Raw genomic sequence first — 26,487 nt, 5'->3', positions numbered from 1 at the left:
CGATGTTTACAAAGCACTCCAACCCAAGAATAGCAGAATATACATTCTTTCCATGTGCACACAGAACATATACCAAGATAGACCATAAAAGAAGCCTCAAAAATGTAAACGAATTGAAATTATACAAAATTTATTCCTCAACCACAATGGAATCAAACTAGAAATTTATAACAGAAAGAGAAGAAAATCTCCAAATGAGTGGAAACTAAATACACTTCTAAATAATCCATGGGTCAAAGACAAGTCCCAAGTGAAATAAAAATATATATATATTGAATGGAATGAAAACACAACATATCAAAATATGTGAGACACAACTAAACAGTGATGAGATGGAAATTTATACCACTAATCTATACACTTGGAAAAAAAATTTCATATCAATAGCATGTTTCCACTTTAAGAATTTTGAAAAAAAAAGGCAAAATAATTCCAAAGTAAGCAGAAGGAAGGAAATAATAAAGATAAGAGCAGAAATCAACGAAGCTGAAAACAGAAAATCAATTTAGAAAATCAAATATCAGTAATGAAATAAGTCTTATCACTGCAAACCCTGCAGCCATCAAAAAGATAATAGAGGAATGCTACAAACAACCACATATGCATGAATTTAAACTTTGACAAAATGGACCACTTTCTTGAAAGCACACACTGGCACAACTCACCCAAAATGATACAGACTATTCAAATGAATAGTTTGAATAGCTCTATAACTGTTAAGGAAAATTAATTCATAGCTTAATTAATTAATTAAGAAGAGAAAATTAATTTATTTCCCAGGTCCAGAGGCTTTCACCAGAGAATTCTACCAAATGTTTAAAAAAGAATTAACACTGATTACACAAAATCTCTTTCAGAAAATAGAAAATGAAGGGGACACTGCCTGATTCATTTTATGAAGCCAGTATTACCCTGATACAAAAATAAGATAACGACAACAGAAGAAAACAAAAACTATCCCAATGCTCCTCATGAATATAGATACAAAAATCCTGAACAAATTACCAATAAATAGAATTGAGCAATATATAAAAGAATTAAGCACCATGGCCTAATTGGATTTATTACAGAGATGCAAGACTGGTTCAATATTTAAACTCAATCGGTGCTATCCACCATAACAACAGGCTAAAGAAGACAAATTACATGATAAATCAATAGAGAAAGCACTGACAAACTTCAAAACCCATTAAAGACAAAAATGCTCAGAAAACTATAAATAGAGGGGAACTTCTTTGTATTAGTCAAGGTTCTCTAGGGAAACAAAACTGACAGATATGGAGAGCAATCTTGGCTGACTCTCAAGGGCACATCTGTCCTTCTCTTGGTGCTCACGCATTTTGTAGCAGTGTCAGGGTCATCTGACCAGTGAGTACTTGTATGATGCCAGCCCGAGGACCAAGCCTGAGAACCTGGCCTTGAGTGAGTCCTATTATCAACCACACTCAGACTGCCCTGGCAGAGTTTCTGTCTTTTCCCATTCATTTCTTGACCAAATAATGGGATCGAAGATTACTCTTTTAAAGAATTTGTTGCTTAGTATAATAGAAAACAACCACCTCTCTACTACCCAATGAGATAGGCTGAATAATGGACTGATGATCCCCAGAACCTGTGAATGTTCCCTTGTATGGCAACCGTAGGCTAAGAATCCTTATAAGAGGGACACAGAAGTCAGAGGAGAAGGCAACGTGATGTTGGAAGCAGAGATAGGCTTTGAAGATGGAGAAAGGGGCCACAAGCCAAGGAATGTTTCAGGTTTTAAGAGCTGGAAGAGGCAAGGAAACAAACTTCCCTTGTGTCTCTAGAAGAACCAGCCCAACCGGCATCTTGACTTTGGCTCAGAAAAAATGATTCAGACTTCTGAGCTTCAGAACAGTAAGATAATCAACATGTGTAGTTCTAAGGGACTAGATTTTTGGTGCTTTGCTACAGCAGCAAGAAGGAATTGATCTGCTGTATCATTTTAAGTAGTGCTCACTATGAATTGACAAGCAAATTGTATGGCCTCCCCTTCCAGGAATGATGATGTTCCATAAAACCATTTTTCTCTTTCCTAGATCCCCAGTTTCCATGTGGGATCTTGACCGTGCCACTATCTCACAGCAGCTCAAACTCTTCTCTCCAGAACAACATGCCAGAAGACAGAGATGATGCTTGTTCTTAGAAAACTCCAGCACTCAACAGCAGGAGTCAGTGAGACCACCAGAGTTTGGAAATAATCACTAACTTTGGCTGGGACTATTACTTTCCCATGCCCACCATCAGTGTGATAATTTTATTTTTTCCTATTTCCAAGAAAAACATCTTGAAGAAAATCCAGACAGTGCAGAAGTATAAAATGAAAACTAAAACTGTAGCAGTTTACCACTCAAAAGCAACCTCTCTTTGGCTATATATATACACACAACAGCATGGATAGCCATAAGCAATTTTACATTAACAAGATCTTATTATTCATGTTATTTTTTCACCTGCTGTTTTTACCTACCACGTCCTAGAAAACCTTCTATGACAATGAATATAAATGTAAATGAGCCATTGTTCTAGCTGAATGGCCTTCCATAGTATGGACACATAATTGTTTTAAATCAATCCACTTTTATGAACCATTTGGACTTTTATAAGAAGTGTTGTAAAAAGCACCCTTCATTTACTTGACATATATTTGTCCAGCATGGTTTTAAGCTCTAGGCATTCAGCTGTGGTTGAAACAAAGGGCCACCCTTGTGGAGCTTGTGATCTAGTGGAGGGAGACAAATAGTAAGCAAATAAATAGATAATATACCTGGTGGTGCTCTGGATGGAAAATAAAGCAGGGCACAGGGAGCAGGAAGGGCAGAGGGCAGAGGCAACAATTTATTATATGTTGGTTAGGAAAAGCCTCTCTGACCAAGGGATATTTGACCAGAGACCTGAGTGAAAGATGAGCCTACAAGTAATGGAAGGGAAGAGTGTTTAAGGCAGAAGGAACAGAGAGAGTTGTCACACTCACAGAACAGAAAGGAGGGAGCATGGCAGGAGCTAAGTGAGCCAAGGGGAGGTGGGAGAGATGAGGTCAGTGGGAAGGAGTGTTGGGTCTTATAAGGTCCTCTAGTCACCATGAAGACTTTTCATTTTATGGTAAAATGGGAAGCAATCGGAAAACTATGAACACTGAATTGACCTGTGAACAAACATATTTTTTAAGGATGACTTTGCTCCGAACAGAAGAGATTATTGGGACCAAAGTGGGGTGGAAAAGCAGCAAGACAATTAGAAGGAAATTGGGATATTACAGATGAGGTTTTAGGGCATTGGGGGGTAGAAGTGCAGGAGAAGTGACTGGATCCCAAATATATATGGAAGGGATAGCTGACAAGAGCAGCCAAAGATTGCATTAGGGTTGAGAGAGAAAGGGGGGAGTCAAGAAAACGCCAAAGATTGGGGCCTCAAATTTCCATTGGGAGAATGGAGTTGCTGTTTGCTAAAATGTGAAAGACTGTGGGAATGAGCAGCAAAATGAGGAGTTCTGCTTTAGGACTGTTAAATTAGAGATTTTTCATAAATGGTGCTATCAAGCATGCAGTTAGATACAGAAGTTGAATTCAGGGGAGAGGTCTGGGCTTGGAGAGACATTAATATTTGGAAGGCAACAATATATGGATGGTGTTTAAGCCATGGAGGCCAGATGAGGGCACCTCCCAGTATGTTTTCAGAGAAAGTTCCAAGGACTGGGCCTTGGGGCCCTCCAGCTTTTCAGAGTACATGGAAATGGCGAAGCACAATCAAAAACTACAAAAGAATAGCCAGTGAGCTAGGAGAACCACAAGAAGGCAGTGTCCAGAGAGCCAAGTGAATGAAGTATTTCAAGAAATAAGGACTGCTCAGCTGGAGCAAATGAGAATAAAATGAGAGCCAAGAATTGGCCATTGGATTGGGCTAAAGTACAGATGATTAGGGGCTTTGAAAAGCTATTTCACAAAGAATGATTGAAGTAGGTCCAAGAAAGGATGGGAGAAGATAAATTGTAAAGCAATGATGGTTAATTTTATGTGTCAGCTCGGTGAGGGCAGGGTACCCAGCTGATGAGCCAACACTAGCACAGGTGTTGCTGCGAAGGGATTGCGTAGATGTGATTAACATCTATAAACAGGGGACTTCAAGTGAAGGTGATGAGCCTTGCTAATGTGGGTCAACCTCATCCAATCAGTTGAAGCCTTAAAAAGCAAAACTGACCGGAGAAGATGGCGGCTTAGTAAGACGCGCGGGTCTTAGTTCCTCCTCCAGAAAAGCAACTAAAGAAACAGAAACAATACAAAACAGCTCCCGGAGTCACGACAGAGACCAAAAAAGACAGCGTACCCCATTCTGGAACGGCTGAACGGGTAGGGAGAATCCACTGCTGTGAGATACCCGAGGGGTGCACGTTTTCCCGGCTGGGGTGGCTGGCGTCTGGGGTCCCCTCCACGCACGTGGCTCCCCGGTCTGACTGGGAACATTGGATAGCGGGGCCCTCCCATCACGCTTGGCGTCTCGGGCCAGCTGGGCAATTTGGACCGGCACTCCCCCAAGCCACGGCCAGCGACCCCCGCCTCCACGCGCGGTTTCCCAGGCCGACTGCCCCGCAGACAAACGACCGCCACGAGCGCCACCTACTGGGCAGGAAAAGAAAAACAGAGCCCAGAGATTCCACAGAAAAACCTTTCAACCAGCTGGGTCCCACACCCAGGGAGATCTGATCAAATGCCCAGACACCAGCAGAAAATAATGGATGACGCTCGGAAAATTGAAGATATGGCCCAATCAAAGGAACAAACCAATAGTTCAAATGAGATACAGGAGCTGAGACAACTAATGCTGAATATACGAACAGAAATGGAAAAACTCTTCAAAAACCAAATCAATAAATTGAGGGAGGACATGAAGAAGATATGGGCTGAACAAAAAGAAGAAATAGAAAATCTGAAAAAACAAATCACAGAACTTGTGGGAGTGAAGGACAAAGAAGAAAAAATGGAAAAAACAATGGATACCTACAATGGTAGATCTAAAGAGACAGAAGCTACAATTAGTGAACTGGAGGATGAAACAACTGAATTCCAAAAAGAAACAGAAACTATAGGGAAAAGAATGGAAAAACTTGAGCAGGGAATCAGGGAACTGAATGACAATATGAAGCGCACAAATATACGTGTTGTGGGTGTCCCAGAAGGAGAAGAGAAGGGAAAAGGAGGAGAAAAACTAATGGAAGAAATTATCACTGAAAATTTCCCAACTCTTATGAAAGACCTAAATATACAGATCCAAGAAGTGCAGCGCACCCCAAAGAGAATAGACCCAAATAGGCGTTCTCCAAGACATTTACTAGTTAGAATGTCAGAGGTCAAAGAGAAAGAGAGGATCTTGAAAGCAGCAAGAGAAAAACAATCTGTCACATACAAGGGAAACCCAATAAGACTATGTGTAGATTTCTCAGCAGAAACCATGGAAGCTAGAAGACAGTGGGATGATATATTTAAATCACTAAAAGAGAAAAACTGCCAACCAAGACTCCTATATCCAGCAAAATTGTCCTTCAAAAATGAAGGAGAAATTAAAACATTTATAGACAAAAAGTCACTGAGAGAATTTGTGACCAAGAGACCAGCTCTGCAAGAAATACTAAAGGGAGCACTAGAGTCAGATACGAAAAGACAGAAGAGAGAGGTATGGAGTAAAGTGTAGAAAGAAGGAAAATCAGATATGATATATATAATACAAAAGCCAAAATGGTAGAGGAAAATATTATCCAAACAGTAATAACACTAAAAGTTAATGGACTGAATTTCCCAATCAAAAGACATAGAATGGCAGAATGGATTACGACCCAGCAATACCACTGCTAGGTATCTACTCAAAGGACTTAAGGGCAAAGACACAAATGGACATTTGCACACCAGTGTTTATAGCAGCATTATCTACAACTTCAAAGAGATGGAAACAGCCAAAATGCCCATCAACAGACGAGTGGCTAAACAAACTGTGGCGTATACCTACGATGGAATATTATGCAGCTTTAAGACAGACTAAACTTATGAAGCATGTAATAACATAGATGGACCTAGAGAACATTATGCTGAGTGAGTCTAGCCAAAAACTAAAGGACAAATACTGTATGGTCCCACTGATGTGAACCGACATTCGAGAATCAGCTTGGACTATATCATTGGTAACAGAGACCAGCAGGAGTTAGAAACAGGGTAAGATAATGGGTAATTGGAGCTGAAGGGATACAGACTGTGCAACAGGACTAGATACAAAAACTCAAAAATGGACAGCACAATAATACCTAAGTGTAATGTAACTAGGTTGGAACACTGAATGAAGCTGCACCTGAAATATGGTTTTTTGTTTGTTTGTTTGTGTGTTTGTATCTTTTGTTTTTGTTTTTTTCTTTTTCCTTTTTATATATATATATTATTAGTATTATTATTTTAATTCTCTTCTCTATATTAACATTCTATATCTTTTTCTGCTGTTTTGCTAGTTCTTTTCCTAAATCGATGCAAATGTACTAAGAAATGATGATCATACATCTATGTGATGATACTAAGAATTACTGAGTGCATGTGTAGAATGGAATGATTTCTAAATGTTGTGTTAATTTCTTTTCTTTTTTTTGATTAATAAAAAAATTAAAAAAAACAAAAAAAAAAACAAAAAAAAAAAAAGCAAAACTGAGATTTCTTGGAGAAGAAGGGAAAAAAAACTTCTTCTCCAGGAAACCTCAGTTTTGCCTCGAGACTGTAACGTCAACTCCTCCCTGCGCTTCCCACCTGTGGGCCTGCCCTACGGGTTTCAGATTTACCAGCCTCTGCGATCATGTGAGCCAATTCCTTAAAGTAAAAAGAGCCAATTTCTTGAAGGAGAGAGGGAGAGGGAGTGTCCAGTAGAGAGGGATAAAATAGCTCATGACCAAAAGAGTGATGTCCTTAAACAGATGAGAGGGAAATAGTTGCGGGGCACAAGTGAGGGACAGAAGACCAGAAAAGCGGAATCGATGATAACAGGAAGAGCCTAAGTGGGGGTTTCGGTAGAGATGGGGATGGAAGCATGTGTTTGTTCTTTGGTGGTTGCTTCTATTTTCACAGGGAAGTAAGAAGCTGGGTCATCACCTAAAAGTGAAGAAGGGAAGTTGTTGAGGCTTGGAGAAAGAAAGGAAGAAACACACATACTGTGATATTCTGTTTTGTACACATCTCTTTCCGTCCAAAGGATAACTCCTTAGGAATGGGGTCTCTGGGTAAAGGAGAATGCTCATTTTTAATTTGACCAATATCATTAATTATTTTGTCTCCTTTAATAACTAACATCTTTATTAATTTAGAGGTGGTATCTGAAAGCTTTCAGAGAAATGCTTCAATCCAGTTCATTTGGGCTTATAGCTTTTAGGCTCTGCCTGGTCCAGCTTCATGGTACTATTTGGACTTGAACAAACAGGAAAACACAAGGAACTAGGGGTGTGAATTGTGTCTTAATTCACTCTACACATTCTAGCTATTTGACCTCAGGCGAGTTACTTACCTTTCCTTTCTGTTGGTCTTCTCTTCTCATTTATTACCGACTGGCTGGTGGTTTTTGTATTTATTCTTGTTGAATCAAGACTCAGACCAAACGAGGAAAAAGGTGAAAATCCAGTATCAGTTATTGCTCGATAATCCTTTTGGACCAATGCTGTCCTACATATGTGCTATGGAACATTACTGGTTCCAAAGATGTTAATGGGTATTATGGGGGGTGGGGATAACAAAAACATAAAGGGGCGGGGGGAATAGTGTTTCTCTGGTCTAATAAGTTAAAATTAAGCATGTTCTTTTGTGCACTACTTCCTTTTTCAATTCTCGTACATATTTTACTACCAAGAAGTGTTTCCTCTGAAGCACTCTTTATTTTGATTCTCTATAGCTTCTCACAGGACTGCTGTTCTACAGTATGCACTGAGAAATGTTCATTTAGACCACACTAGCTTTCAGATTTCCTTCCTCTGTTCTGCTTTCTTTCCCACGTTCTGGGTGGAGGAGTGGCCCCTGGTAGTGCTGTGACTGGGAGCACAGAGGCAGGCATTCACCAATTCCACCTGGGCAGGCTGTCTGCTTGCTGCCCTAGGTCAGGTGCAGGTGGGAGGATTGAAGAGGGTGAAAGTTCACCCGCCTGGATTGGATGCATCTAAGATCTTGATATATGAGGTGATATGTTACAGATCAGCCCAATGTCTGGCAGGGGTCTGAAGTTTGTTGTGTTGTTCAAACACTGGTCAAGGGAGTTGGGCATGAAAGTCTTGAGCTTGCTCCTTCTTTTTCCAAAATGACTTATTCATTTCTTAATCTGTGTTACTCCATCTATGACTCAGGGTAGAGCAACACCATCTCCTACCACTGGTGGGACATGGAGGTGTGATATGGATGTTAGACTGGACCCCACTCAAGGGGGTCATCAACACTGAGAAGGAATGACCTCTTGTTTAGAAGTAAGAACAATAGTTGGTTGAAGTCTGTGTCAGTTAGAATTTGTCTGGAATGTGGTCCTACTGGTTAAGATGGGGGTGGTGGCACCTAATTTAAGCTGGTGGGAGTCACCTGGAATTTACCTATGAGTATTGTGTGTTTTATAAAGGGAACCACAGGGGAAGAAACGAGGCTGATTTGCTAGATCACTCCCACCAAAGTCAATGGCCAAACCCACTGAGAAAATGAATGAAGCCAATGATGAGGGTTCTTTAAATAAAAGACATTGTGCTCGCTTCGGCAGCACATATACTAAAACTGGAACGGTTCAGAGAAGATTAGCATGCCCCCCACACAAGGATAACATGCAAATTCATGAAGCATTCCACATATAAAAGAAAAAATATATAAGACATTGAGCTGAGTTCCAAAAGATGCTCAATGGAGGGAGGGTATGTCACACACAGGAGGCCCAATAACTTTCTTCTGAGCAAACCTTTGTTCTAGGTTTGATTAACCCAACAGAGGCTGGGTAGTCTTGTAGCATCCTCTTGCAAAAGCTGATTAATTTGCTCCAGTATCAGCAGTAACTTTTCCTTACTGAGCTCTTCCTAGGTGCCAGCACTCTACAGACATATTTATTTGTTTATTTTTTAGCTTCTTATATATTCTTATACATATTCCTTTATTAGAGAAGTTGTGGGTTTTCAGAATAGTTACACATAAAATATAGGACCTTGCATTGGAGTGGTACAACTGTAACAATTGGTAGTCACATGTTTTTATAATTGTATTATTAATCAAAGTCCATAGTTGAATTTAGGGTTCATTGTTTGCATAGTGTAGTTCCTAGGATTTTCTTTACATTTTATTCTATTACTATATATACATTCTAACATTTCCCCTTTTAATCATATTCAGAGAGATATTTCAGTGCTGTTAATTGTGTTCGCAATATTGTGCTACCATCACCACCATCCATTACCAAAACATTTCCATCAATCCAAATAGGAACCCTGTACGTTCTTTAAGCTTTTTTTAATTGTGTAGTATAACATACAAAGCAAAGAAATAAAAAAGCAATAGTTTTCAAAGCATTCTTCAAAAAGTGGTTACAGGATAGATCCCAGAGTCTGTCATGGGCTACCATACGATCCTCTCATATTTTTCCTTCTAGCTGCTCCAGAACATAGAAGGCTAGAGGGCCTAAGTACTTTTTTATCATCACAATTGACTTTTTTTCCTTCTGTTTTTGAGAACAGTAACATAAATACAAAAAAGCTATAAATTTTCAAGCACAGCACCACGATTAGTTCTAGAACATATTTCAGAGTTTGACATGAGTTACAATTTCACAATTTTAGATTTTTACTTCTAGCTGCTGTAAAATACTGGAGACTAAAAGAGATCAATTTAATGATTCAGCATTCATAATCATTTGCTAAGTCCTATTCATATTTACTTTCAATCCTCATAGAAATCCTATTAGGTAAGAGGTTGTTTTCGTACAAAGAAACCAAATCTCAGAGAGATAGAAGAAATTGCAAATGGTAAAGCTAGAATTCTAACCGAGATTTTTCTGCCCCTGGAGCCTGGTCAGTAGCCAGATCAAGAGAGGTGCTTCCTGGCAGTGTGAATGCTGAGAGCCACCTACCAACATTGACCTTTGCAAGGATGTTGCCCAAACCAGAAGTTGGAGAGGAAGGAAAGCAGAGCTAAGTCTTCTCGGGGCACATGCAGAGAGACTTGGGATCATAGAAGGAACAACAGCTGGAGCCAGAAATTTCATCGAATCAGGACAGAAATGAGGACAGCAGATGTTTGGAGGAAGTTTCCCTTCTGCTGAAACTGAGATTGGGAAATAGCAGTTGTCACCAGTCACCATTGAGTTTGGCAGTCTTGTTTGACTGGTTCTTAACAACAGGATTCTAGTGATGGAGGAACAGTGATGTGGCCTTGTTGCCTGGAATACTATTTTCCACCTTTCCAGATGGGGAGGGATGGACCCAGGAATAGATGATGATCTGGTCCTATGGTCCTTCTAAGCCATTCTTGACAATCTGGTCACAGAAGCCATCCTACTGCCCCACTGCTTAACTTGGCGTGGTGAAAGAAGCACTAGATTAGGATTCTGAGAAGTAGGTGCTAGTTCACATGGATCAAGTGTGGGATCATATCACCATCTCTGAGCATCAGCTTCATCATCTGTAAATGAGGAAAACTCCTGGTCCTCTTGGCCTCACAGAATTTTTCAAGAAAGATTACTTTTCATTATGCTTCCTTCCCAAAAGGGTTATAGGGAGCTTGTAATAAAGACATTAACAGAATCATCTAAGCAACAGTAAAATAACAGAAGTTAAGGACTGGAGGGAGGAAATCATTATTTAGTATCCTAAACAATAAGGACTCAGCCCAAAATTTAGCTCTGAGCATCCTGGCAGCCAATAAAAAAGTGAAACTCTTTGAAAAGTAGAAAACTATAAATTAGAAGATACTGCTGTTTTACCTATTATACTCCTTTAAAGTAAAACATTACACAATGTCTAAAATTGCAATTGTATTTCAATGTGCAATTTCCAAACATAAAGAACAGAATCCAGCCAGGTTTTGAACTCAAATTACGTAAATTTCCAAACTTTTGTATTTGTTTAGCTTAGCGTAAAGTTCATATGAAAAGATGCTCAATATCATTAGCCATTAGGAAGATGCAAATCAAAACCATGAGATGCCATTTCACACTCACAAGGAAAATGTTTTTAAAAAGGTATTGGAGAGGATAAGGAGTAATTGGAACTCTTGTGTGTTGTTGGTGGGAATATAAAATATTGTAGCCACTGTGGAAAATAGCATAGTAATTCTTCAAATTTAAATATAGAATTACATAGGACCCAGTAACTCCACTTCTAGGTATATATCCAAAGAAAGTGAAAACAGGATCTCAAGCAAATATGTATACACCAATGTTTATGGCAGCATTATTCATCACAGCTAAAAGCTGGAAACACCTAAGCATCCATCAACAAATGAATGGCTAAACAAAATGTGGTTTATATACACAATGAAATATTATTTGGCCCTAAGAAAGAATGGTGTTCTGAGACATGCTGCAACCTGAAAGAACCTTGGAAACATTATGCTGAGTGAAATAAGCAAGGCACATAAGCACAAATATTTGTATGCTGTCACTTAGGAAAGATGATTAGAAATCACAAATTTACAGAGATAGAAAGCATATTAGAGGCTACCAGGAGATGAATAGAGGCAGATTGGAAAAGGAATAAGTAATAAAATTAAAAAAAAATTCTTAGTAATAATTTATTGATCACGTAAAAAATTCTCAGTAATAATTATAGAAGTGAAAATTTAAAATACAATTTGTGTAACACAAATATAATATTTCAGTACTTAACCAATGTCACTGTATATTTGATGGCATGGAAGTATGATCATAATTTTTTAATTAAAAAGCTTTTATAAAACAAAAAAATAAAGTTTATCGCTGTAATCTCTTTCAGATCTCACAATCTCATGTTCTAGATGAGTCCAATAAACTTTTCTCCCCTTCTCTCATTGTAAAAATAGCATTTATTTTTTTCTAATTGTATAAACAATGCTTGCTCCTCAAAGAACATGTGTAAAATACATATTTAAATAAAAAGAAAAAACATCCATAATCCTTTTTGTCTCATCCATCCAAGATAGCTGTCATTACCTTTTTTTTTTTTTTTTGGTCACTCCATTCCATTTTGAATGATTTCCTTCCAGTATTTTTTCTATTCCTGTTGAATCTCCCAGTGCTTCTTGACCTACATATTTTGGCTTGCCTCAACTTTAGAAGGTTTTCCTCTAGGTAAACACTGTGTGGGAGCACCTAGAATTACTAGCTCTTCAACCCCTCCTGGATTTGGAGCTCATTTTCTTTAAAATGAAAATTGAGCAACCCATCCGATGTCTTCACCTGTGGGAGCCCCAAAGCAGCACCTGCTATCATAGGGATGATGCACTGGACAGCTCATCTGGGGACACGCAGTTCAGCCACTTCCTGCTCTGAAATGGGCTGTATTTTGCAAGTTGTGAGAGACCCTGATCTAGTGGGAGGCCTAGTTTCCAAACCACTGTTACTTCTTTTACCTATTTTCTCTGTCAACACTTACCTGAAGGCAGAGTAGACTTTGAAAAAATGGTCCCTTATCACGACTCACCTAAAAGTCAAAGGCACCTATCTGCCTTTTCTTGTCCTCTTTTACTTCACTGTTTGAAATTCTACCAAGGGGAGATGTACTATTTGCACATGTTCTTTGAAAACCCCGCTCCAGGATAAATCAGATCAATATGATCTTTATGTGAATTGTGTCAACATGTTATTTTCCTAATCACGTTCTATATTCACTGCACCAAGGGGAGAAAAGATTTATTGAAGGGATCTGGTGTATGAGAAGACATTTTGGTGCAAAGTAGAGGAAAGAAATCATCCATGTAGGTCTTTCCCCACACAGAGGAAAATCCATGTAGCACCCGAGGTCACTCTATCCCTAGGACATGGGTGAAAGGGGAGGCGCCAAAGGCCCCACCTGCTTTGTCATGCTACCAGTGTAGATGCCCCGTTCACAAGGAGTTCAAGAGTTAACCTCTTCTCCTACCCCCTTGACAGTTTTAAGGGGCATCGTCTTTGGTGTATGCTAGAGAGAGGGTGGACTGGTCTCCCATTCCTCCTGAATTGTCCACATGGCAGTTGTTTCTCTTGCGCCCCCATGTACCTCCTAGGTAACTATCTGAGAAACAGTTGCCTGAGAGGAAGGGCCTCCTTTAGCATGGTGGATAGCAGTGGGTGACCTTGGTGCTAGCTATAGGCCCATCTATTCTCCGCAGTGCTAACAAGGTGGTACGAATATATCAGACTTGACGGTAGAAGGAATGGGCAGTTGGCAAAAGGTTCTTAGTTCCAAGGAAAGAACCAAGAACTAAGTTTGTCTTCACCAGAGAGCCACTCATGAATGAACCCCAGTTCTGGCCATGTTCCTGTGACCTCAGGTCTACTCTGTAACAGAAAGTGAGTCCTTCCACAAACCTCTATGGAGGTGCTCATAACCTACATATTCTATTGCCAAACTAGAATTCTCATCACTGATCCTTGAGGCCCTAGATACAGGCTACCACCACTCTACCACAACCCCCTTGCCAAGTTCTGTACTGCCTTTCATGTTACCATACTTCAAGGTCAGTCTTCAGTCTTTAACTTGTCTGTCCTATCGGCAATATTGGGCACAAATGATTTCTCCATTTCTTGATAGACTGTTATCACTTGGGTTCCAGAATATGATCATCTCTTGCTTCTTTCATACCTCATTGTTCCCCCCTTCTCAGGTGCCTTGCTGCTCCCTAACATCTTATTTCCAGAGTGTATGGGGCTCAATACCTATCACTTCTTTTGTTTATCTTCCCTGGTCTCCACTTATACGCTGATGGCTTCCAAATTTATGTCTCAAGCTTAGGCTTCTCTAAACACCACATCTACCTGTCTTCTTGACAACTCCTGTCAGAAATGGTTTAGAATCTGAAACTCAGATTTGAATCAGATTCAAAGTGAAAATACTCATCCTGCCCTCTAGCCTCTTCTATCTGAAGTCTTTCTTGTTCCGTTAATGGTGCCATCACATAAAATGAGATGTGTGTAAGGAAATTGGGCTTTATGAACATTGCTATATTTTTATTTTCCCAGAGCCAGGTAGGGTCTGGTGATAGCTAATCAACTACAAGAGGACTTTAAAGTTGCACAGACCTGTGTGTTCAAATACCACGTCAGCTACTTACTAGTGATGTGACTTGGCAACTAACTTGCCCTCTCTGGCTATACCAATCTCAGAGGCTTGTTGCAGGGATCCAGTCAAGTGTCTGCAGGGCCCGGCACATAAGTAGGGCCTTAGAAAAGGTCACTTTCCTTTCTGCATTTTCAGAAACATCCCTGAAATGCCTGGGATTCATCTTGAGCCCCATTGTGACCCAGTGGACCCTTCACTCTGGCTTTGAGCCATCCTGACTTTCAGGATGCAACTTTGCACATGAAATAACACTGGCCTGGACTGCCCTGGCCTGCAGCCTTCTTTGCTGGTCAGATTTCTGTAACATGGATGCTGGTTAACTGTTGACTCTTCTGAAATAAGGCCTCACCCACCCAAGCAGACTTAGCACTCATTCATTCAACTTTCCTAGCACAGACAACTGAAGAAAGGTCGAAAGAGTAAAGAGGAGAGAAAGCTAACATGTATTTAGCACTTATTGTGTGGCAGGTACTGTTGTGTTTTACAAATATGAGCTTCTTTAATCCTCCCAACAACCCTATCAGCCCTACTTCACAGATGAGAAAACTGAAGCGCAGAAAGGAAAACTAATTTGACCAAAGTCACACAGCTAGAAAACGGCAGAGCTGGCAGCTGAACTGATGTATTTGACTCTGGAATCTGTGCTCATAACCACCATGCTGCCAGATTAGAGCTATTACAAGCGATTCAAGACACAGTTATAGATTAGGTAGCTAATACTTAAGGAAAGAGTCTAAAAGTAAATTCAAAATATAGACAAAAACATCTCTTTTCTTGAAGCCTATGATTTCATATACACCTGACTTTGTGTTTATTTTTTCATTATAGAAATTTCAAACATATACAAAACAGACAAAGTAATACAATGAATCTTCATGACCCCATCCTTCAACTTCAGCAATTATCAACTTACGACCAATATGCTTCATTAATAATCCCCATCCACTTCTCCCTCATGTGTTATTTAGAAGTATATCCCAGACATATAATTTTACCTTTAGATATTTCAGTAAGTATCTCTAGAAGATAAGGACTCTTTCTTTGAACATAACGATAATACCATTATTATACCTTAAAATTAATAATTTCTTAATACCATCAAATATCCAGTTATTATTTCAATTATTTCATAAATGTCTGCTTTTTTTGTTTTAATCAGTGTCCACATTTTTAGAAGTTGATGTTTCTTTTATGACTTTTTTTTTTTTTTTTGGTGTGTGCAGGCTCTGGGAATCAAAGCCAGGTCTCTGGCATGGCGGGCAAGAATTCTGCCACTGAGCCACTCTTTTATGACTATTTAATCTATACATTTCCCATCTATCTTTTTGTTCCCTGAAATTTATTTATTGAATAAAGTGGTCCATTCATCCTGTAGAATTTCCCACTGGATTTTGTGAATTACAGCCTTCTAATGTCCCTTAACATGTTCTTCTTCTGTCCTTTGTATTTCCTATAAATGGGTAATTGGATTTAGAGGCTTGATGAGATTTAGTTTTATTTTGCAAGACTATTTTATAGGTGATGGTGTATTCTTCAGTCCAGCCACAGGTGATGTCTTTTGGGACTGTTATGATGCTCGATTTCATTAATTTAATAGGAGTTGGAGAATACTGGTATTTTTATGTATCAATTGGAATATGTCTAATTAAGAAATCTTGCCTTGTATACTATTTGGTGAACAATCAAGACAGTTCATATAGGAAAAGCAGGATAAATGCTAAGTTCTTTCTCTATACCAACTTTCAAAATTAAGAGTTAATTCATGAGCGTCCTTCCACCGTGATGAATTTGTTTTGTTTTGAAGTGTCATTTTGAGCTCATAGATTTAACCTATGTGGTGTGTTCATTGCAGTTGTTATTCTTTATGATGGTCAAAGTTTCCATCCTTTGGCCAGAGGGAGCTTCTTCAGGTTACTCCCGTGACCGTGGCCTTGTGGTTTTCTAGAACATCCTTGCTGTTTTGTGTGAGATGTTCCAGTCATCCTATACATTTCCTGCCCCAGATTTGGAAGCAGCCCTTTCTCTAAGGAGCCCTGGTTTCTTTAGTTATAGATCATATTTCAAACCCACAATCTGGACACCAGAGATGTTCATCGCTCTGGCTTAGTCATTAATTTTAGGCCATTACAGAGAAACCAGACTAAGAAATAGATATTCACAAAGTACTGCATGGCATGAGGGAATGACACTTCCAATCCAGGCTATAGATGTTGACTTACCTCCTCCGTCTCCCGTCTGAATCTCCTTTCTTCCAAACTCATAATCCTGGCTTTTGGGACATTGGGGATGATAGAATTAGAATTCCATAATGACTTATTTGCTTTATTCCACATTGCATACCCAGCACTCTCAGTATAGCAATACCAACAGGATCTCCAAAAACATAAACGAATAACACTGGGTGTTGAAAATAGCTTAAAACAAGTGTTGTGCAGTTGTTTTTGTCATTGGGTTTTATCCTACTAGGAATGTCCAGTCAAATTACTGTGCTTTAAAGTCACCTGGAATAATTACGCTCACTTATATAATTTTGTTTTCTGCTGGTAAGGATTGCTTTTTTCAATTTAACCTTGTTTTATGACTTGGTGAAATATTTACATGGTTGGAAAGTCAAATCCATGAGGGAAAAGGCATGGTCAGAGAAGTCTAGCCCCTATGCTTGTCCCCTCCGCCTATTCTTTCCTAATCCTCTTAAAATATTTTGGATTTTCTGATTTTTTTCTATATAATACACACACATACATTCATATCCTCCATTTTCTTATGTAAATAGTAATTTATTAATCTGCTTTTCTCCATCTTTTCTCCTTTTTTCATAGCATTCTCTCTGTACTCTATTGTAGTTACTCAAGCATCTTTCAATTCACAGACTTCTCTTTGCAAAGTAGTGATTCAACCTCTGAAATGCTATCTCAGTTTTCTTTGAGTAATAAAAACAAATAGCCCATTTTCAATAAATGGGTATCATGTATGCAATAGCCTTTCACAGATCTACCCCTTTGCTCTGTCTGTGACTTTTCCAGTCTCACAGGAACTTGTCGCAGTGGGGCTGAAATGCCTATTTGTCCCATCAGTGTTTGAACCTCTGGCACCAGCACTGTGCCAGGTGTACCCTGGCTCATCAGGCCACTGGTCCAACCCCGTTTAAAGCTCTAACACACCTCCTAGGGCTCACCAATATCGAGAGCAAAGTCCCATTATAAAGAAGGAGATGATTTCTTATTTGGGAGATGAATTGCCCTCTTGCTTCACATTAAGGCTGGGTCGCTGAGCTCGGCAAACAGCATTTGCCGGCCCGGTGGGACCTGCCCCCTGCAGAGCACTGTGCCTGGAGACCTGGGTCTCCACCTGTCCTGCACCCAGTTCATCGCACACCTGGGTCACTTGAAGGGCACAAATGCCCCGCGGCCAGCCTGCACATTCAGCTGCTTACAAAATGTTCATATGTGACTTCATTTTTTTCACTTTTTTTTAACTTTTTATTTTTAAATAATTTCAAACTTAAGACAGTTGTCAAAATAATTCAAACCCAAGAGAGCTTCAACATGCCACCACTGCATCCCCAGATACCCAGATCAGCCAATTTTAACGTTCTGCCACCTTTGCCATATAATCCTATCTATACATTGTTCTCTCTCATCTAGCTCATCTGTTCTGAACATTTGAGAGTAGGTTGCACACATTATAGACAGTGAACACATAAAATTTCCATGTACGTTTCCTATAAATAAGAATATTCACCCATGTAACCACCTTAAGTATGGTTATCAAGTTCTAAAAGTTAAACATTGATGTAAGGCTTACATTCTATATTCCAATTTTTCTTATGTCCCAATGATGTCTTTTTTTTTTTTTTTGTATTCTGTATGGCAGGGTCACATTTCATTCTTTTTCCATGCAAGTATCCCGTTATTGCAGCACCATCTGTTGAATTTTTGTTTGCTTTGCTTTTGTTTGTTTTGGGGAAGTGCGTGGGTTGGGAATCGAACCCGGGTCTCCCGCATGGCAGGTGAGAATTCTCCCACTGAATTCTCGCACTACCCCCTGCCCCAGTAATGTCCTTTTGAGACTTTTCTCCTCCACTCTTAAATCCTATCCAGTCTTGGGTATTATATTTAATTGTCATTATCTCTTTGGTTTCTCCTTCTTTCTTTTTAATTGTGGAAACATATTACAAAAATAATAAAATCTTCCCATACCCAGCTACCATTAAGTGGGGTTAATAACATTCACAGTTGCAGCACCTTCCCCACCAACCATTACCAGAACCTTCTCATCACCCCAAACAGAAATCTTGTACTCCTTTTGCATGAACTCCCCAGGCCTCCTGCCCTTGCCCCTGGTAACCTACTCTACTTTCTGTCTGTCTGTGTTTTCCTGTTTTTAAAAAGGCATTTAAATGGATGAAATTTGAATACATCATGTTGAGTGAAATAAGGCATAAAAAAGGGACAATAATGTATGGTTTCAATTTATGAAATATCTCAAACCTACACATTCATTGAGACAAAGGAGATTACATGTTGAGGGGGATAGTGAATTATTGCCTAATGGGTACAGATGTTGGCACAGCATTGTGAATGTAATAATGGAATTAAGTAATGTAATGTAATTCATACCAGTGAATTATTGACTTGAGAGTGGTTACGAGGAAAATTTAATGTTGAATATCTATTACCACAACAGAACTTAAAAATATATATATTTAGAGTAATCTTTTCCAGGCTTAGCTTGGTATGTATGTTTTCAAACTAAGAGGTTCTGATATGGGCTTTGGATAATGGAAACCTAGATTTGGGAGGGTCTTTGAAGGTCATCTAATAAAGCAGCTCTCAACCAGGAATGGCTTTATGCCCCTCGCCCGCCCCCATCCTTACCCTTCCTTCCCCCCCACATTTGTTAATGTTTGGAGACGTTTTGGCTGTTACACTTTGGAGGGGGCTGCTACTGATATCTAGCAGGTAGAGGCCAAGGATGCTGTGAAACATCCTACAGTGCACAGGAGAGCTCCCTCAGCAAATAATTATCTGGCCCAAAATGTCAATAGTGCAGAGTTGCAAGACCCTGATCTAATTCTTTGTTGGTCAAAATGAGGTCTGCAGCATGAAGCTACTTACACAGAGATTTTGTCTAAATAACCAGTTCCTTTAAAGCTGGGAGAATATTTATTCTAAGGAATACTTTAGCCTAATGTAATCTATATACCTAAGATATATTGTGTATAGGCTGGTACCACTCAAGATAAGAAGATTCCATACACCTTTCAGTAGGATGTTCCAGTGTTACTAAGCTCCGTTAAGGTTCTATATCAGAACATCTGCTGGTCAGGGACTTTGGAACTCCATCCCACCTACTGCCACCAATTATGTTTCATGTATCTGAATAACCTGACTAAAGAGTTAACTTCACAGGAACAGAGATGAGAGCTCATTCTCATTCGGCTTCTCCTAATGCCTAGCACAGTGCCTGGCAACTAGTAAATATTTGATACATGTTGGATTGATGGAATTGAGAAAAGTGTGGAGAGAGAGGGATGGAAAAGAATGAGAGCAAAGGAGCTAGAAGGAAGGAAAGGGGGAAAAGGTAGAAAGGAAAAAAAGGAAGTGTTATTGATCGAATCATATCCCCCACAAAGACATGTTCAAGTCAAATTGTAACCCTTGGTCTTGTGGGTGTGAAGTCATTTGTAACTAATGTCCTACTAGTTAAGATGAGGCCAAACTGAATGAGGGGAGCTCTCCATCCAATATAACTCTAGGCCTCATAGGCAGAAGAAATTCGGACACAGTCAGTAGAAGGCAGAAGGAGACAGATGGCCATGTGATGGAGGGCAAAGATTGAGTTATGGATTACCAACAAGCCACTGTCAAAATGCCACAGACTTTGAAGAAAGCATGACCTACTGGCATCTTGATTTTGGATTTCTAAAATCCAAAACTGTAAGGCAATAAATTATTTAAGCCAACCACTTAGTGCTATTTGTTATAGCAACCCTAGCAACCTAAGACAGGAAAAAAGGTTACCGCCTTCCTCTAAGACGTTCATGACTTGGAATTTCAAATCTTGGAGAAGCCTGCTCCCTTAAATACAAGTCCCACCATGCTTATATCCACCACACAGAGGATGGGAAAGAGTGAGTCTCTGATCAGCTCCCACCAGTCCCCTTTAAGACCTGAGAATATTTTTCTAACTGAGAGTCGTCAGCTCATGTCCTTTACTTTTCACCCTTTGTACACTACTTTCAGAATGATAATCCCCATAACTGGTCAAGTGCTCAAGTCCTAGCAAGAATTTGGACCTAACCCCTGAACTGTCTACCACTCTTGATTGCCTTTCCTTGAACATTCCTCAGTGTTCCCCTCCATCCAGAGAGCTACTGCTTCAAAGATGCCTGATACTGGCTGATAAAGCACCTTATCCAAGTGTTTTGTGCTTATCTTGTTATTCTTACCACTCCACAGTGGCCTACATAACAGGAAAAGGAGGCTCCAAGGATAAAGTGATTTACTTGGAGAATCAGGATCAAAAACACAAAGTCCTCCTGCCAGGACTTCCCTCAGCCCGGTACAATCAGCAGTAACTCTGTGGGACAGCTAAAGAGATGATAAAGGAAGAAGAGAGGGCTCTTCATGACCTTTGTAAGTCCTTAATATTCTTAACTAATTTATTCATATTTTACAATGTCCTACAAATAATTTCAGGGAAATCATAAGGTTACCTAAAATAGAGCAAGGCAGCATAATATAAAAGTAGATGAAAGAAGAATGCAAAACCACGTCGGGAGCACAAACTAGAGGAAAGAGAGGAGCTTAATTTTAAAAATGCATATAATTAAGGGCCTATACATTTATCCCCTGGGAAGGGGCTCAAATTTGGTTTTTTAGTTGAAGAAACTCAGTTTTTAATAGATGATTGAAACAACTGCTGAAGAAAACATAAGTGGTCCATAAACTAAGCAAGACATGAACATCTTAGGATCCCTAAAGATCAGCAATCTGGACAAAAAGCTTCTAAAATCCTTTTGTATGAAAAAGGCCAAGGGATAATATATCAAAGAGCAGTTCAACAAGAGCAGAAGCATTACCACCTAATCGTGGCAGACACTTCTCTGTGGGCTGGCTTCATCCAGGGTTAGACCTTAATCACCAGTTAAAGACCCAGCACCCACCTCCCAGCATCCTGCTCTCAAGCCTGTAGCACAAGACACTGAATCTCTAACAACTAGAACAGCATTTCCTTAAAACTTATAGCTTCCCAAGGGCTCCAGCACCCCTCCTTCCCCATCCATTGCCATCAGAAAAAAAGTAGAGTCAATGTCCATGAGGATGGTTTATTCCTGGCCTCTAGAGATAAGTGGTCTGGGATCGAATTCTACCACCATTTCAGTTTCCCAGCTGCTAAAACAAATAACATACAATAGGTTGGCTCAAACGATAGAAATTTTTTGGTTTACAGTTTGGAGGCTAAATCCAGAATTGAGGCATCATCAAAGCAATGCTCTTGCCCAGAAAGACTAAGGTATTCTGGGGCTGGCCCCTGGTAATCCTTGGGGTTCCTTGGCTTTTCTGTCATATGGCAATGCACACAATGGTGTCTTCTCCTTTCTGCTCTGGTTTCCATTGACCTTCGGTTTCTGGTTGCTCCTCAGACTTCCTTTCCTGTGTCCAATTTTCTTTGCATATAAGGACTTCAGCCATATTGGATTAGGGGCCACCCCCATTCAGCTTGGGCACACCTTAACTAATAGCATCATCAAAGGTCCTATTTATAAATAGGGTCACACGCAAAGGACCAAGGGCTGGGCCCTGAATATGCCTTTGGGGATGTGATTCAATCCCCAATAGCCACATACTGAGAGTGTGACTTGAGCCACTAATTTATCTCAGCCTCAGTAAATGTAGGGCAATAATGGTGTCTACCTACTAGGGCTCCTGTGAAGAGTAAATAAGATGATAGTCATTTGACAAATATTTCTTCATCTTCTATTATGTGCCAGACACTGTTCTAGTCCTTGAGATCCATTAGAGACAAAAACTGATGAAGATCCCTTGTCCCTGAGGAGCTTACATTTCCTTTAGATATGTCAAAAAGTATCTGACATATAGTGAATCCTTAATACATGTCGGCTGTTACAATGCTATTGAGAAGGAACTCATGGTAGTAACAGGAAACACCTTTCTTTGTTCCAATCAGTCACCTAATGAGTACCTGTAGGCCTCCCTGGCAGTGCTGGATCCCTATGTCATGGAGGGATGGTTAAGGCGTGGTTTTAGCCCTCATAAAGTGTTTAGTCCCAGTGAGGAGACAATCTGAGGAAAAAAGTAGTACAAAGAAGGCGTGAGCAAGTGATAAATTGATGGTGATGGTGAAGATTCAGTGTGGAAGGATGTGGGGATAGGAGCTCAGTGGGGTCTGGGGAAGTTACGTGTATACAGAGGCATGCCCTGGCAAGGCAAACACGCTGGTGCTTTAGGTTTAGCAAGAGACGATTACCTCCCTTCTAAACTGTTCCAACAGTACTCTCTCTCTAGGAAGAGGAGAGCTCACTCAGGAAGCCAGGCATGATGCCATGTTTCTCCTCTCTCTGAACATCCAATCAAGTCTTCTCTATTTTATTTTCTTTATAGTCACAGAATCTGTCTACTTATTTCTATTTTCACTAACACTGCCTTTGTTTTGAGATTCACCATCATCTTGAAATACTGCAATTATTTCCTAACTGGGTCTCTTCCTGCCAGCTGCCTCTCTCTCATTCATTCCCTGAACATCTGCCCTGGTGCTCTTTCCAAGGTGGAAATCTGACCATGCTGTGCCTTGATTTTTCAAAACTGGCTCCCAAATAACCTTAAGGCAATATGCAAAACTTTCCCAAAGGCTCTTACCCTGCTTACCTCTTCGCTCCCATTCCTCATAGCCCCTCCCCTAACTCTATCCTGCAGCTATGTGGTACCCCCACCCTCACAGGTCCCGAGTACTGTGCTCTCTCACCAGCAGTACCTCGTCCAAGCTTACCCTTCTGTCTAGATGCTTCCCTCCCAGCACCCCTTGAACCCGGCCGTTTTTCCTTTGATACTTAATTTAAACATTTTCCTCATAAGTAGAGTCTCCAGACTCCAGGGTCCGTGCTAGGTGCTCATAGGTGAGGGGTGGGCGAGAGGACAAGGGGGCACCGGAGCATCTGTATTTCATCCTACACAGCAGCTGTGTGTAGTTTCCTTGGTCCTGAGTATGTAATAGGTAGCCCAGTTAAAACTTTGGCAAGATTATGAGTCACTAAGGAAATTTAACTTGTGACTTTGGATATCAGCTCATTTTGTACTTGACCTCATTCTATCTGAATGGTGCATAGTGGGCTGTGTGGTTTGAAACACTCATTCTTATTAATGAACAGTAACTAACCTGCAAGTTTTCATTGTTTTCAGTTCTTTGGGAAAGTATAATGCTGTGCTCAAGACCAGAAGAACCACCCCTGAAATTAGTCAATGCCATTTTGGCATTTAGTCCGCTTCCTTTACCACCCTCTCTCAAAGCAAACAAGGAAACAAGGAGAAGCCAACAACCATGTCACAGTGAAATCGAACCACCCACAATGGAGTGATCATAAGTGACTGCACAATGACATCAGAAATCTCCCCAGGTCTGTGAATTCCTATGACTCTTACAATGGGATCCCCCTTTCTGTACCATATACCATGTCCTGGAAGGTGTCTTGGGGCTCCCCCATGACAATGTCACCCCATGTCATCTATGTCTGAATCAAAACAACATACACAGGGTGGTGTGATGGTGGCTCAGTGGCAGAGTTCTCACCTGCCATGTCAGAGACCCAGGTTCAATTCCCAGTGCCTGCCCATGCCAAATAAATAAATAAAACATGCAGAGCCAAAGGGGGGAAGTTAGGATGGATCTAAGGTAGGCAGAAGCTTTTGAAGAGGGAAGAGCTTATTTCTGTCAGAGGGAACAATCTGTGCACAGGAATAAGACTCTCAAGAACACAGTATGTTTGGGAACTTCAAAAAGTTCAGCATGCTTGGAACTAGCCTGCAAGGGTTTTGAGATTGACAGGAATTGATGCTGGCATGTAAAGGACCATATTCTCCCATTCCAAGTTTGGTATTGATCCTGAGCTCATGAGAAGCTCAGACAATTTGGTGATGGTGGTAGGGTGGAGAAAGAGGGGAACATGGCCAGTTTTGAATTTTGAAATGATAGCTTGAGTTGCAAGGCAGAGGTAGGCCTGTAGCGAGACTGTGGGCTGGAACTATCTTAATGCTTAAATCATTTTACCTGAGTCATTTCAGGGAGTAATTTAGTTGTAATAAACAGCCAAAAAGACGTTTTGGCCATTAAAAAAAGTAAAATACCTTATGTTCTGGGGTGATCATTATTTTCAGACTAACTGGTCACTCCATGTGCTGTTTAGGGTTTTGGAGATTTCTTGTTCTATAAACCGAATATCAGGAAGAGACAGTCCTGCTTTATGCCTGAAATTGAAATCCGAGGCCTGAGTTTTCCACTTGAAATAATTCATGTTACTCAAATATGTAATCAGGTGGTCTTGGATTGGGCCACCAAAATGCTACAGCCATAGCAAGAGAAATACAACAAATATGTAAAGATCAGAAGAAAAGGGTTTAAACTCAGTGAAATGGAATCATAATTGAATTTGGAGGTTGCAGGAGATTCCCACGGTCTCTGAACCATATAACTCTCTAAAAAGTAAGAAGCTCCTTGTTCAACTGTCCTAATACACAGTTAACCTATAGTTGGAGATAGATGCTGGCAAGAAAACTTGATGTTTCAAGTATATCACTTGATTCCTCATTCTCTTAAGATCAGCTTATTTATTCAAAATGTAACTGCCAGAGTTCTCTCTGCTGGAGAATAGCTAAAATAGATGTATTATCTAGTGCAGATTCCCTTAGTGTGATTATCCTGGAAGCCTAGGCCAAGATTTACTAAAACTGTTCATACTATATATTTATGATGGGGTGATTTTATTGTATGTAAAGTTACCTCAATAAAGCTGGGGTGGGGGGGTGGGGGAGTGGAGGTGCGGGGGGGGCAGTTGGACAATGTCCTCTTTTGAGGAGTCTCAACTGGTTGTCCCAATAGTTGGCTGCCTTTGTCTGCTCACTTGTAGGACACAGAGAAAACTCCTGCCCCATAGGTAGATTGTGTGCGAGCATTCATGAAATCACCTGACATTGTGCCTGGCTCAGCACAGGCTCGCAAAAACAAACCATTATAGCCGCCAAGACCTTAGAAAAACGTACTTCCTTCTTCCTAAGGAATTTTCAAATCCCTGGTTGATGGGTGCATTTTTATGAATGTTGTGTCTCTGCCTTTGAATCTGGCTCACCTTTTCTTTTGTAACTGTTTTTGGCATGACGTTTTATGCCTTATTCTCCATCTCACAGTCTAAAGAACAGAACTGAAATATCGAAAGCCTGGGAATTCATATCAGAATTCTTTCATAGTTTTCTGGGGAAACTTACGTCTGGATCGTGGTATACCAGTGGCTCTTTTACCTCTGCCAATTCTGTTGTTTTTAGCTAGTTGCTGAACTCAGGGATGCAAATGCCATCCTGTACCCTGCTTGCATCACTCACAATTCCTAACATGATGCTAAAACCAAAACAGGAGTTCCATAAATGCTTGGGGATGAACTAGTTATGGCAAGAACATCTACTTAAGGCGAATTCTGTCTGGTGACAGAGTGACACAGGAAAATTTAGTTTCAGAAGAAGAACCCGTAAAAAGGGTCCCGGCCTTCACAATGAAATGCTAACCTGCAGTGGCCAGAGGACGCAGAGGTGGCCCCCATATGGCTCATGCAGCTGCTGCCCCTCTCTCCACCTCTGTTTCTCCCTGATATGATGGGAAAACATCCTCTCTCGCCTGGAACACCTGGGCAGATGTTACAGTTTAGCACCGAAATATAAGGTAATCTTTTTATTCTCTCTACTGTTTTTCAGAAATATAATCTGGGCTGCACCGTTCCTCTCTGAGGGCGGAGGTGGAAGGCTTTGTGTGCTACTCCACTCTGACTCCAGGTGAGCCGTCCCGGGAGTAAATCCTCTCAACTCAGCATCAGAAAAAGCTGTGCCACCCTGACTAGTCATCTTGACTTGATTATTTTTTGTTGTTGTTCTCATTTAAAATCTTAGATCAGTGTTCTTGATCACGCCTCTCTCCTTTCT

General features: G+C 40.3%; 1 long non-coding RNA gene and 1 other non-coding gene across 2 annotated transcripts; both read left to right on the top strand.

Moving 5' to 3' along the window:
- Positions 1-8,753: 8,753 nt before the first annotated feature.
- Positions 8,754-8,860, top strand: LOC143681882 (U6 spliceosomal RNA). The gene has a single exon (XR_013174933.1). It is a non-coding gene; the product is annotated as a U6 spliceosomal RNA (small nuclear RNA).
- A 10,747-nt stretch (positions 8,861-19,607) lies between these two features.
- Positions 19,608-26,433, top strand: LOC143679505 (uncharacterized). Its single transcript, XR_013173805.1, has 4 exons — positions 19,608-20,417; positions 20,746-20,922; positions 23,707-23,921; positions 26,263-26,433. It is a non-coding gene; the product is annotated as an uncharacterized LOC143679505 (long non-coding RNA).
- Positions 26,434-26,487: the final 54 nt, after the last annotated feature.

Source organism: Tamandua tetradactyla, chromosome 4 (assembly GCF_023851605.1).
Source record: "Tamandua tetradactyla isolate mTamTet1 chromosome 4, mTamTet1.pri, whole genome shotgun sequence".
Taxonomy (NCBI): domain Eukaryota; kingdom Metazoa; phylum Chordata; class Mammalia; order Pilosa; family Myrmecophagidae; genus Tamandua; species Tamandua tetradactyla.
The sequence above is the reverse complement of the archived record's forward strand: the minus strand, read 5'-3'. Positions and strand labels throughout refer to the sequence as shown.